At 35.0% G+C, this 14,688-nt stretch overlaps 1 pseudogene; it reads right to left on the bottom strand.

The window, feature by feature from the left end:
* Positions 1 to 12,542: 12,542 nt before the first annotated feature.
* Positions 12,543 to 12,921, bottom strand: LOC122223698 (annotated as a pseudogene).
* Positions 12,922 to 14,688: the final 1,767 nt, after the last annotated feature.

The raw sequence follows: 14,688 nt of genomic DNA, 5'->3' as shown, positions 1-14,688 counted from the left end.
AGATTCTGCCCCCCCTCCCTCTGTCAAATTCTCTCCGAAAGTGAGATGTCCTGGATGTTTGTTCTAAGTCATTTCTTCTTTGGTTCTCACTATCTTTAATCTGTAAAAGGAGGGGATAGGACAAAGATGTCTGATGAAAATATTTTCCAGTTATATTATGCTTTCATTCTGAATTAATAGTCTGAGATTAGCGAGTGATACACTATGGTCAGCAAAATAAAATAACAGAAACAACAAGCCAAATAAGACCCTAATCAAGGTACTGAATGCAACACTACTTTGATATTGAATTGCAGTTTTTAAGCAATTTTTCCCCGATCATCAAAATAAAACTACAAAATAAGGAGATCAGGATATTCTATTTTTACAGTTTTACAGAAGAGTGAAATATTGGCTCTTACTTCAAGAGGTTTAGAAGTGATCTTTCTTTCTTTCTTTCTTTTGTTCTTTTTTTATTTTAGAGAAAGAACGCATGAGCAGAGGAGAGAGGCAGAGGGCAAGAAAGAGAGAGAGAGAGAGAGAGGGAGAGAGAGAGAGAAAGAGAGAGAGAGAGAGAGAGAGAATCTTAAGAAGGTTCCACACTCAGCACAGAGCCCAATGTGGGAATCTAACCCACGACCTGGGATCATGACTTGAGCCAACATCAAGAGTAGGTCACTCAACCGACTGAGCCATCCAGGTGCCCCATGAATTTTCATTCTTTAATAAGCACAAGATTTATTTAAAAATTAATATATCAACATCAACATTCTACATAAAAGTAATTTCATAAAATAACAAAGCCAAAACTGTTTCAGCTAACTTTAAAGAGAGTTAACTTAAAAGAGAATAAATATTGATTCAAATTCAGAAAGCAAAAAATAGTAAAATGCAGTAAACCAGACAAAATGTTTAAGGGGATTGAGGGACAAGCTGAAGTTGCTCTGGGAAACTATAGTACAACTTAAAATACTCATTCAAAGATCACTGTCAGGTTTAAAATCATGGTTTCAATGCAATTTTTGAATAAAGTTTCCTCCATTTGTCTAAACTGGTAAAATAAATTGAGACTAAAGTTGTATATAGATTTTCCTCCTCAAATTCAATCTAATGTCCAAGGTTTAAAGTTACAGGATCTCCTGAGAAGAAATGTCAAAAATAAAGAGGAAGAAGGAGGAGGAACAGAGACAGTAAAGGAAGGGAAGAAAAACCTAACCTGAAGCCTGAAAAGCAAAAACTTTAATAACTTGCCAAACTTTTGATTCCTTTTTTTTTTCTTTCTTTCATTAGTGTATCTAAAGAAATTGAAAGAATTGTTTAGAAGTGTACATTTTCAGGGCGCGTGGGTGGCTCAGTCAGTTAAACGTCTGACTTCCCCTCAGGTCATGATCGCATAGTCATGGGTTTGAGCCCCACATCGGATTCTGTGCTGACAGCTCAGAGCCTGGAGCCTACTTCGGATTCTGTGTCTCCCTCTCTCTCTGCCCCTCCCCAACTCTCTCTCAGTCTCTCTGTCTCAAAAATAAGTGAACATTAATTTAAAAAAAATGTGCATCTTCTAGTCCTCACTAGATTTTCCAAATTTTTCTACCCTTTTCATTTCTTCAGGTTGCTTAAGAATTCTCATTACTTGGTTATGAATCAGTGGTTATAATTAAACAAAATTATAGAGCAATTTGTTTTTATTCTACCATATTATAAGTAGAACTTGAAGAGTAAGGCTATAGTTTGGATATGGAGTCTACATATATTGTAATCAATGGTTAGCAGAGATTTAATGACATAGCAAATGTAACTGAACCCTGTCCTCTGCCCCATTCACTTGTATCTTTCTTATTTCAAAATGTGAGGATAGGTGTATGCCAAAGTAAAGATTTTGTAAGATTATATACAATTGAACCATCTAATAATTAGTTTGGGTGTTAATTAAGCTTAGTGAAATTAAATATTCATGCCACTGCCACTTGTGTTTAACCTTAATGAATACATATCAGTTTTCAAAGAAGTTTCAATTTAGTCATATATGCCTTTAAAAGCACTAGTTCTGATAAATTTTTCGAAGATGAATTGGTAAGTGCCAACACTCACTGGACAAGTAAATAGAATTATCTTTGCTTATTTAACTGTCAAATAACTTGGTGTTTTCCAGTAAGTTTTAAAATATCAATGAACTCTGTTTTTATATACATTTCAGCTCTTCACAGTGTATAGCCAATTGTAGGTACTCAATGTGAATTATTATGATATATGATAATTTCTATCTTGGAAGAAAGAAGATTGATGCATAACAAAGTTAAATGAATTTGAGACATGAGTATATTTGACTGCTGAAGCTTACATGATATGAAACATCCAAAAAAGTTGAAAATTTAATTAAGTCTTATATAAATTTGGCATAATGGTGAATTGTGAATTTTGCTGTAGTTAGTGAATCTCTTACTGGATAAACATAATCCAAGGGAAATAATTTGAGCCAAATGAAGCGCTTCCAAATTTTCATGGAAACAAACCAACAGAAGCAATAAACAATGATGGCACCTATCACACTCTAATATCTTAAACTATCTTGAAAATCCTTGTTCCATCTGCACTCCCCTGAACAGATGAAATCTTTAGCTGAAGGATTTCAGTTTATATCGTTGCCATGTGAGCTGCCTGGACTCATTCTTTTTGTGACTGATAGGTTTTTTGCTTTCTCGTTCAACTCTGCAATAAAAGGAAAATTCATGGTTTTCTTTGACACAACAAAGCTATCTCTAGCTAAATTTAGAAGAAGGATACTGGGATAAAGGTCCATTTTCTTCATCCTTTGTAGCAAACTGACATTTGCAGAATACTTAAAAGTATCTCTTAAGGGCTGTTGTTCAACTTCCAAAACTGTTAATTCCTTTCTGGCTGCTCCTGGAATTCATGTGTGTGGTCAGAGAACCACTGGAAGGCTGGAAGAACAATTTCTATACATATACCTCTAGCCAGATGCCCTTCAAATAGACTGAAATAGAACTAGTTTCTTGAATTTTTGCAATGAATAAATGACATGGCCTCATCATAGAATGACTGCAAGATCCTTGACCTTGGTCCTTCACAAATAATATGCTTCACTCACGGATGAAAACAAAAAGATTAAAGACTAGGCATAAATGTATTTCAAAAAAACAGTAACAATTATGTGTAAACATAGCACAGCTCCCTGCCTCCAGCCAGGTAGGATGTCGATTAACATCATTTCTTTGATAAATAACTGAATGCTGAATAGCGGTCTTTAAGAGAACTGCTATGAGGAAATATAGATGACAGCAAAATAATAGCTTCTATTTTTTAAGGTTTGACACTGGCAAAGTGCTTTCGCCTATATTCTATCATCATTTTGTCTGACCTACCAATGATTCCACACCTGCTTGAAAGGTCTGTAAGCACGAAATCAGATTTTGCAACAGGAAGATCTCCTTGAGAACTTGTGTAACTGATTTTTAGATTGACTTTGGTATTTTCGTATGGGTCTATTTCTGTGCTTTTTTTGTCATCTCAACAAAGCCTCTCCAAGTGAGGTTATTCCAAATATAATGTGGGCAATAGTAAAAGAAAAAAAAAATTCTGTGGATTCAGAATCTTTTTCAATCTTACATCATAAATGATGTGTGTCCCTAATCTTCAACTGTGTTTCATATTTGCATGATTAGCATTAGCTGAGGAGAGAATTGGGCCTCATCATTTATTGTCTATTTATGTAGTTTGCTCCCTGTGGTTTGGGTTATATCTTATACACACAAAAAAACTGAAAAATGAACATTTTTGTGTCATTTCTGTTTCCTCTACATTATATCAAGGATTTCACTTGATTGAACTAGATCTTTTTAAAAGCCGAAACATAATCCAAACAGCGTTCTGTGAATTTTCTCAAATCTTGAAATCATATTTTGGTAAGTGTATCAAATTGCTTCAGTAATTTTTTAAAAGTTTACCTCGAGGATCTAAAATGCAAAAATAATGCATATATTAGTTCTATTGCTTCAGCACAAAATACTAAAGCTATTGAGAAGGAATTCCCATATTAGTGTAAATGGCTCATCTAGTTTCTTCTATGAAACCGAATAAGAGAACAATCTATATTTTCAGTTCTCTGCCGGTTGGTTTGATTGAAAATTTGATGCTTGTTTGTTTGCATAGCCAAAGAGAATTTTCAGAGAATATTATTGCAATCCCCACTGTTCACACAAAGTTAAATCTTATGTCCAAGTTTTAAAAAATTACAACCCATCGGAACTACCTACCAGTTAGATCTCTTGTTTGACCTCCAGAAGAGAGATTTGGTTTTTTGTTTGTTTTTTATGACTCTGGTTTCTAAAAATCAGACTTCCGTTACACTAGATGAAAAACTCTACTTTTTACTAGATGTGTTCATGGAATTAATTTCATCAAAAATATTAATAATTGTGCCCTAAAGAGTGTCATTATACTGATTGTGTGGTCCACATTTACTGATTGAAATGTGTACATATATAAAATGCATAAAAACTAACGCTCTAGATGTTTCTTCATTAGATAGCACAAATAGTTATTGTAAATCTTGGTCCTGTATTTTTTGAAGTCTGTAACATGGTGAAATAGTTTGTTACTTGCTTGCTGTTTTTATACTTGTGCTTGCCGTTTATCATTTATTTGAAGGAACAAATTGAGAATCCTTCAAAATTGTGAAGACTAAGAAACATAAAAGCATTGTGTATACTTTTTATAAATATTTGTTTTCACCATCTGTATCTTGTATTTGTCCCAAAAGAAAAAAAGAAAAAGAAAAAGTGTCATTTGTCTTAAGCATAACTTTAAAGGTGATAAGTGAGAGAATGTAATGAACGGAAATGGGAAGAAAATATTCTGTTCTTTCTATTCTTTTATTTTAAATCATGTGGGCATATAAATCAAAACATTCCTATATGAGAGTAAAATTGATGGAAAATATAACAAGAAATAGCTAATATGCTTAATTAAATGTTTTATGAAATAAACAAGTAAAAGTTGACTCAAAATAATAAAATGACTGAACTTCCAGAAGATACAGGAAGCTCTCCTGAGGACTGTTCAATTACAGATTACTTGGAATAGGTGCCCCATCTAGTGGTCAAATTTCACACCTCCTACTATGAGTGACCTGAAGACCCCTATTCCCAGTATTTTCATTTGAATATACTTTTCCTTTATCAGTTCAGATGTTCTGAATTTTTTACAAAAGTATCTGAAACTTTTCTAATCCTGTGACAACATATTTACCTAAGACAGTAAAAGCATAAGTATTAACAATTGCATCACGTAAAACAAAGTTGTTTCATTCCCAGTTTAACCATTTTAGTATTAATAAAGAAAAAGAACAGAAACCTGAAAAAAAAAACAAAAAACAAAAAAAACAGCATACCAAAATGTAAAAGCGGGTCCCTGGGTGGCTCAGGTGGTTGAGCATCCGACTTCAGCTCAGGTCATGATCCCGTGGTTCCTGAGTTTGAGCTCCCCATCAGGCTCACTGCTGTCAGCAAAGAACCTGTTTTGGATCCTCTGTACACCCTTCTCTCTACCCATACCCCCCGCTTGCACTCTCCCTCTGAAAAATAAGTAAACCTTTAAAATTTTGAAAATAAAAGAATAAAATGTGAAAGCATGCAACATTTGGTCAACGCCACTCAGAATTTCTGTGAGAACACTGATGTAGTTTGACATCAATAGTACTATTTACCGGACTTCACAAAGGTAATTGTGCTTAATGAAGAGTAAGCCAGCTCGAAACCATTTTTGTCTAGATAATACTATTAAATAATCCTACATAAAATGCTAGTGACTTTTCTTGCAAGTCATGGACTAACCATTTGCGAAGCTATGGATGTTTTTGTTGGAAGTGAAACAGACCTGAGGAGATATGGAGGCAGACAAACTTGAATCTGAATTTTTAGCATCATTTTAAAGTTTAAATTGAAGGTTAAATTGCATCACTAGTATTTCAGAAGAAAAAGTAAATATCTACATGGATTTTCTATTAAGATTTCTATTAAGAAATTCCAATTACTTATTCTTACATGAAATAACAGAACGACTAGCTTAATTCTGTCTTCATAACTAAATTTTTTTAAAACTTTCTTAACACGTGTAGAAAAGAAATGGCCCGATGATTCAGATCCTACTAACTTAAACATTAGACTTATCTTCTCCTGTTCCTCTCATATTGCCCTCAGAGCTCCACTCATTAAATAGAGCCCAGGGGTGCGTGGGTGGCTCAGTCCGTTAAGCGTCTGACTTCAGCTCAGGCCATGATCTCATGGTTCATGAGTTCAAGCCCCACATTGGGCTCTGTGCTGATGGCTCAGATCCTGAAGCCTGCTTCAGATTCTGTGTCTCCCTCTCTCTCTACCCTCCCGTGTTTGCACTCTGTCTCTGTATCTCTCTCTCTCAAAAATAAATAAACATTTAAAAAAAAAATAGAGCCTAGAGTCTTCCTGCTCCAACAAATGAGGTCAATCAGAGAAATTAGGGAAGAATTTAGGACCCCTGCACCTCTGAGGTGACCAAGAGGCTGCAAATGCTTTGGTAGAATTAGCAAATGGGATAAAAGCCACCTGATTCTGAGAAAGACAAAAGGAAATGTGTGTATGTGCACACACACACACACACACACACACACACACACACACTCTTAAAAGTCTCATTCCCTGGCATCTCCCTGCAATTATCCTCAGATTTAATGCTTTCTTCTTACTATTCCAGACCACAAGGAGGTTTAACTACACAAGTTTAAACAAAGAAAAACAAGTAAATTACAACAACGAAGCATGAAAATGTGGAAGATTCACCATTCACCATCCAATATTCACCGTATTCAAGTACACATGTCTCATTATTGATGGCCTAAATGTGCTGATCCTTGGTAAACAAACAAACAACCAAAAAACAGCTTTAATATTCCAGAGTAAAATGGTCTATTCTCAATGATTTTACAGCGCTGAGAATGATTATTAACTAATGGTTGAGGCCAGTAAATGAACCATTTATCAACAAAGCCAAAAATACATTTACACAAGGGGAAATTACACTACTGTACAGAAAACAATAAACCATAGTGTTTAGTTCAATACAACACTTGGTAATAGGTAACACAGTCTCAAAAAACTAACTTGTATATAAGACCAAAAGGATATTCAGGAAAGTGTCAGCGTGACCCCTTCTTAGTGTTAGCATACATCCTGGTTTTCCCAGAATAGTCCTGAATTTCTCAATTTATTATATGTATCATCTTTCCTTCCTCTGGCCCTGAGTCCTCATATTTATTTCATAAATAAAGAGATGTGATAGAGTGATACTTCCATTAGTAATGAAATAAAATACTAATCAGATTTAAGCTGCCATATTTCACTTCAAATTTCAGAAAGAAAATACAAGTGTGTTTCTAATAAGAATTTCTTTATGAATTTAACTTTTATTATATGCTTTTTGGTTCGTCCACATCCAACCAAAATTTGACAAATTACTGTGCTCAGCAATGTTTGACCTCTCACATACTTGATATAAAATTTTATTCTTTAAAAGAAGATTTAACTTTGGGGTGCTGGGTAGTTCAGACAATTAAGCGTCTGACTCTTGATTTTGGCTCAGGTCATGGTCTCACAGTTGGTGAGGTTAAGCCCTGCCTCGGGCTCTGAGCTAACAGTGCAGAGCCGGCTTGGGATTCTTTCTCTCACTCTTTCTCTGCCCCTCCCCTTCTTGCCTCCATGAACTCTCTCTCAAAACAAAGAAATAAACATTAAAATAATAAATAAATAAATATATATATATATATATAAATAAATAAATAAAACAAGATTTTACTTTAAAAATGAATTTAAGGTGAATAAAATGAAATTTGATCACCAGAATTCCTTATTTCCTCCTAATTTTCCCTAGAAAGGAGATCATTCAAAGTTTAACTATAATAAGAATATCTCTTGTTAACATATTTGACGAGGTCTGTGGTACTGTACAACTTCACAGTAACTTGGGAAAGTCCAATGTAAGCAGTTGTGTTTTGTTTTGCCAGAAGTAAGGCTTTCATGGAGTTAGCTAATCTATGAAGCCCTAAGGTGGAATCACCACCTTTAAAAGTTCTATTCAGTCTGGGTAGGCCTGGCCTGGAGCTAGCTATGTTTCCAGACAAGGGAAGGCAGCTTGTGAATAGACTCTAAGCACTGAGCACCAAGAAAGAATCACTAACTATGAAACACTCGATAGGCTGATTGGAGTCCTTGCTTGTAGCTCTACTGAGTTTGTCTCCAAGGGTTTCTTTCTCCCTCCAACCTTAAAATATGATTTATGGTCCTGGGTTTAAAATAACATCATACAGGGCACCTGGATGGCTCAGTCAGTTAAGCGTCTGACTCAATTTCGGTTCAGGTCATGATCTCATGGTTTGTGAGATAGAGCTCTGTGTTACTGCAGAGCCTGCCTAGGATTCTCTCTCTCCCTCTCTCTGCCCTTCCACCCCTCTCTCTGTCTCAAAATAAATAAAAAATCTTTACAATAACATCACACATTATATTCCTATCTCTTCTAGTAAACCTATGTGTTTAATTATATACTTGGCCTCTGATACCAAGGTATTATACTTTCATTTTTAATACCCATTTTAACCACTAGATGACAATGTAATGCAGATTATAAACCAGGCAAAAGTGAAAGGACTATGTTTTTAGTGCAGTGTTCTCTAGCTTTCATTTCCTTGCAAATAATTTTTTTTTAATTCTATGTGTTTGACTCATAACTGGGACACCATTTTCCTATTTATTATCCTCCCATCAAGATTTTTATGTTATTAGGTTATAGAAAAAAATGTATACATAAAAATTACTTTTTAGCTACTTGATAGCAAAAGGATTCTATTAGTCGTAATTTTTAATTTTAATGTCAAGTGTTCTAATCCAAATAATAGTAGAAATTCTTTCATATTGGAATTCTAGAAAAATGTATATATTATCTTTTCTAGAATTAGGAAATGCATTTTTTAAAATGCTTATTTATTTATTTTGAGAGAGAGAGAGAGAGAGAGAGAGAGAGAGAAAACAAGTGGGGGAGGGGCAAAGAGAGAGGGACAGAGAATCCCGAATAGGCTCTATGCTCAGCGTGGAGCCCAATGTAGGTCTAGATCCCACAACCCTGGGATCATGACCTGAGCCAAAATCAAGAGTCAGATGCTCAGCTGACTGAGTCACCCAGGTGCCTCAGGAAATGCTTTTTTTTAAATTGAGTTAACATGTATAGTCTATTTTCAAAATAATTAAAAAGCCGTGAGACTATCCTTTCTTTAAAACCTGCTAAATATAATCTCATCTTTGCTAATTTCAAAGGCACTTGGTATTACACAACTGTTCTGAGAATTGTGGGTTTGGATCTCAGAATGGACAAGGACAGACTATAGCCAAGTGAGAAGAAAGTCTCCAGAGTTAATGGAGTTCCTACTTCCATGGATACTCATCCCCCGACCTTCCCAGTTTTCCATACACATTCTTAAAAGTATGTTCTTTACTTTTTCTCTTAAAATTACTCACTGAATATTTATCTTAACCTTATTTCACTGCTTTAAGGGTTTTCAAGAAAATAGAGGGGACCCATTCAGGGTAAATTATCAGGGGCCTCACATTCTTCAAAGGTCCTTCTCAAAATCATCCTGGTAAACATAACTAATTTTAAACAACAGAGGTAGATAAAGCATAAGCAGTAAGAGAGCCTCATGTTTGATAGGATAAATGATACATACATTCATATTTTTTGTGGGTCCTATATGACCTTATAACTCTCTTCCATTTATTGACTTTAAGTTAATAGCTTTCCAGTGCTTGGAAAGAATGTTTTGTCAATAAAACTACAATGCACACATAATGTATTCCAATGCTTAAACAAATTGAATATCACTTTTGCAAATGACCTTAAGTTGTTTATTCAGAGAGCAACAATACCAATGCATTATAAAGTTAATCAAATTGCATACTATCTGGATGATTTTGTAGAATTTTTAGTCTCCTTTTGTAGATTTATTTCACCCAAATTAAAACATACTAGACATCAGACTTGGAGTAAGTTTTTTTTATTCTTTTTAAGACTAAAGAACTCCATTTTTCCCATTTGTAAAAATTGATATAATAATTTGTTAATTGGACAATGTAAGGATTCAATGAATTAGTGTAAAGCTTAGTTAATAAAAAGTTGAATTTTCCTTTCCTCTGTCTTTCTTCCTTTATAGCCATCTGTACCTGTACTTATTTCTATCCTAGATTTTACAACAAAGTTTCATTGTCTGTCTCCTCAGCATACACTCTTTCAGGGCAGAGGCTCTAGCTAATCTATATTTTTTTTGCAGTGCTTGCCACATAGTAGATATTAAATATGTAGATGGAAAAAGAGTGTATAACCAGTAAACATTACTTCCACGTTATGCTAAAAACAAAATGTTAATATATGCTGCAGTTCAATCTCAGTATAACAGCACCTGATTTACAATATTATTCAGGCAATTCATTTAATACACAAAAGACAAAGTATTATATTCTATACATAAATTTCCATTATCTTTTTAGGCTTGATGGACACAACTTTTTTATTTAAATATAGTTGACATACAAAGTTATGTTTCTTCCAGGGGAACAACATAGTGAATCAGCAATTCTATACATTACATGTTTCCCACGAAGAGTATAGTTTTCATCTGTCACCTTACAACGCTATTACATTATTATTGACTATATTTCTTACGCTGTACTTCTCATCAGTGACTTTGTTTTATAACTGGAAGTTTGTATCTCTTAATCCCCTTCACCTCTTTCACCTACTCTCCAACCCCCTCTCCTTTGGCAAACACCAGTTTGTTCTGTGTTTTTATAAGATTGTATCCAGTTTTTTGTCTGTTTTTTGGTTTGCTCATTTGTTTTGTTTTTTAGATTCTACATTTAAGGGATATTTCTTTGACTTATTTCACTTAGCATGATACCCCCTAAGTCCATCCATGTTGTCACAAATGGCAATATTTCATTCTTTTTATGACCGAGTAATATTTCATTGTGTGTGGGCATGTGGGTGTGTGTATACATTTTCTTTGCCCATTCATCTGCTGAATTTAGCAACATTTAGGTTGCTTTTATATTTTAGCTATTATAAAATAATGCTGCATTAAACATAGGGATTTATATATCTTTTCAAATTAGTTTTTGTTTTCTTTGGGTAAATACCCAGCAGTGGAGTTGCTGGATCATGTGGTATATCTATTTTTAAGGAACCTATACTATTTTCCACAGTGGTTGCAGTGCACCACCATTGGTGAGGTTGCATTCTCACCAATAGTGCACAAAGGTTCTTTTTTCTCCACATCCTTAGTAACACTTGTTATTTCTCGGATAGATACTTATCTTGAAAGAGGTATTACTTCACTAAACACTTAAAATATTTTTAAAATTAAGTTCTACATTAAAATGTTTGGAAATAGCTTTAATTTTGTTGGAACTGATCTGTATATACCTTGGGAAGTGAGGTATAAATTGGAATCTCAAGCCACTATTTCTGATCACAAAGATGTAAGTTTCTGTAGACAGGTACCTACTTTATGAATATTATAAAATGTATTCACTCAGAATTTAAAACACTATATGTTGTGTAGAACACTGCAAAACAATGTTGCTCTCATTTTTTTTTAATTTCATACTTTTATTGTATTGCACTAAAGGAACAGCAGGATGCTTATGCAATGTTCTCTCATTCAGTTTTGAAAATCTAAAGTACCTGTGAGTTCCTGAGAATATCTTTACCATCAGATTAGAACGCTAAGTATAATAATCAATTTCTTAGTAAGTAATGTCTTGCATATATGAACACATTTAAAATGGCTTTAAATGTATTATTAAGTAGTTCATCACATATTTTTATGTCACATTCACTTATGCTTAAGGATTAAAGCAAGTATTAACTCTGATAGAAATATGGGAAATCTCATTCCTGCCATACACAGGAATAATATTCAAATCAGATAGAAAAAAATCACACTTTTCTTACTTTTGTAAATGTTATCCATATATAATCATCTACATATTAGATGAGGAAAACCATGAAGTTTCCCACAGGTTAGTTACATATTCTCAGTATTTGAATCACCCCATGTCTACCGCTAACTTACAATTAGATGGCATTTCAATAAAATCAAAATGATCCTGACAAGTTCTTATAAACAAAAACTTCCAATGGACTAAGGATAGCCAATAATGAATGCAATCATTCAGAGGATTATGATTGTTCCCTAAGGAGTGCAAGTTCAAACCTGTCAACCCCAGGGGTAATCATTTTCTTATTACTTCATAAATAATTCCATTTAAATTCTTTATCCCAGTATAACATAGGAAAGTAGTCTTTCCATAAGCAAAAATGTGGGAACATTTAAACCTGAATCATTCTTTAAGGTAACTCTGATCAAATATCCAAGGCTGCTTTTTGAAACAGGATCTTGTTGGATAGAATCCCTTCCTTTACAAGCTTTTTGCAAGCCATTAGTTGAGCCAGTTCTTCTGTGTGTTGTTCTATGAGTTCACCAAAACATGAATCATTCTATTGAGGTAGTGAAAAGGGTAGAAGATAAAAAGGTAATTCTCACCATCCTTCTTTGGGACAGTATGCTAGAATATCTGCATTCATGATGGTTCTGGGACCATAGAGTCCTGGTCTACTCATGATTGGCCAATTCATATACCTCCAAATACACTATACTGAAGGGGGTAAGATCCAGTATAAGCCATTCTGCTGACACAGAAGAAAGCAAGGATGAGGTATTCTGGAAAAACAAGAGCATTTAGGGTATTACATTGGTCTAAGGTGTTCTCATAATGAGTCTTCAACTCATCAAATACTGTAATGTGCAAGCTGGCAAATGAGAGCAGTGGTGAGCAGTGTCACCAGCATGTAGCATGGTCCTGGAGAAGGAGCAGTGAGCAATGCTGGTGGCAGCACAGAAGGACAGTGCCAAGCCTTCTGGGTTAAATCATTCACTTCTCCCAGGCTACAGCCATGACTGCCAAACCACCTCTGATCCTGCCCTGCCAACATGCCTGAGCACCAACCCAAGTATGCAACGAGTTCAGGTGTGAAAAACGAGATGACTCTGGATCATGTACAAAAACCACACTCTTTTAATGAATACTTCAGGAAGAAGAGATTGTTAGGCAACCAAGAAAAGGGGGTTCCCAAATGAAAAATGGACACTTGAACCTTCTGCAGAACATGGGAGGAAGAGATGATTACATTGTACATGAAAGAAATCAGCTAAAAAAATTAATAAATTTTGCACTAAACAGAAAATTTTCAATAGCTAGGATACCTAGATCTAAGAGAAGTTTACACTACCTTGCAAGCTCTTTTCTCTGAGCATTTATTAGTGTACACTAGAAAGATTAAGGGTAGAGTAAGGGAAGGGAGGGAGCCCGTTTAGTGTTGCTGATGTGATTGCTGCTGGGTTTCCAGAAAAGAAAACCTCCCCACTTCCCAGGAACCTTCTTTCAAATGCAAAAATCTTAACCCTGGGAAGAAAGCCACAAACTCTCTTGTCCTCAGGCCTTAGTTAAAGAGCTACTTTTTCCATAGAAGAGTAGAAGCAAAGCTGCCTCTATGTTAGGAGATATATATATATATATATATGTATATATATATATATACATATATATATATATATATCTCACTCCACTGGCTGAAAGGCCAACAAGGATAAAACAGGAATAACAAGCAGTGACCTACTGCCCCTAGGGAAGGAGGGAGATAGGAAATTCTCCTGACTAAAACCGACCAGAAATACAATGTAGAGTTTGTCTTCCAAAGTGGGGAAGGGGTGGGTTGAGGGGAGGGATGCTACGGCTAGGTTTTGACACAAGAACCCCCTCCTCTACCATTGGAATGGCTTAGCCCCTACTATCAAACAACAGCAGTCCACTCCAGGGAGCAGTGGAAGAGTGTAAAGAACTATAAAGGATCCGAGATTCACTCCACCAGCAAGTAAACATGTTAACCTGCTACACTTTCCCAGATGCTGGCAGAAGCTGTGAGATCCCTGTGTCAGACCAAAGACCTTTCTTATTCTTGGCACAGCAAATAGTATCTGTCCCATAGATTTCTAACATTACCATCATTATTTATTGTTTAGTTCTTTATTCTGTCTCCCATCTCATAGAATGTGATCTCCAAGCCAGTCGTTAACTTAAAGCTTGCTCATTTCTATATCCCTAATACCTCAAGTAGCTCCTGATATATAGTAGGGTATAATACATCTTTGTTGAATTAATTACTGTATAGACTCTTGAATTTCCAAATGTGTTCAACCACATGCTAGTGTTGGAAGAAGCCCATTGCAGAAGAGTTATGTGGTCAAGTGAGTTCAGCTAATGCTATATGCTATATACTCTGCCCGGAAGTTCATAATGCCTGTTAGTATATTGACGGCTCTAAGAAGTGCTGCAGTAAAGAGGCTTGCTAGACTTTGCTTAGCCCAGGATTTTTCAAATTATTTTATCACATAAAGTAGGCAAGGGACTGAGTTGGAAGCTTGAGAAAGGAATTTCCAACTTATAAATTTTACAGCAGAATTTACTATGAAAAAAAGCATAAATTTATATATGTCCAGCAAAGCATAGCAGGAGTTCCCAGGCCTTGAAGATATTCTCTGAAGTTTATTCGTCAAGC

The sequence above is a fragment of the Panthera leo genome, chromosome B4 (genome assembly GCF_018350215.1).
Source record: "Panthera leo isolate Ple1 chromosome B4, P.leo_Ple1_pat1.1, whole genome shotgun sequence".
Lineage (NCBI taxonomy): Eukaryota > Metazoa > Chordata > Mammalia > Carnivora > Felidae > Panthera > Panthera leo.
The sequence above is the reverse complement of the archived record's forward strand: the minus strand, read 5'-3'. Positions and strand labels throughout refer to the sequence as shown.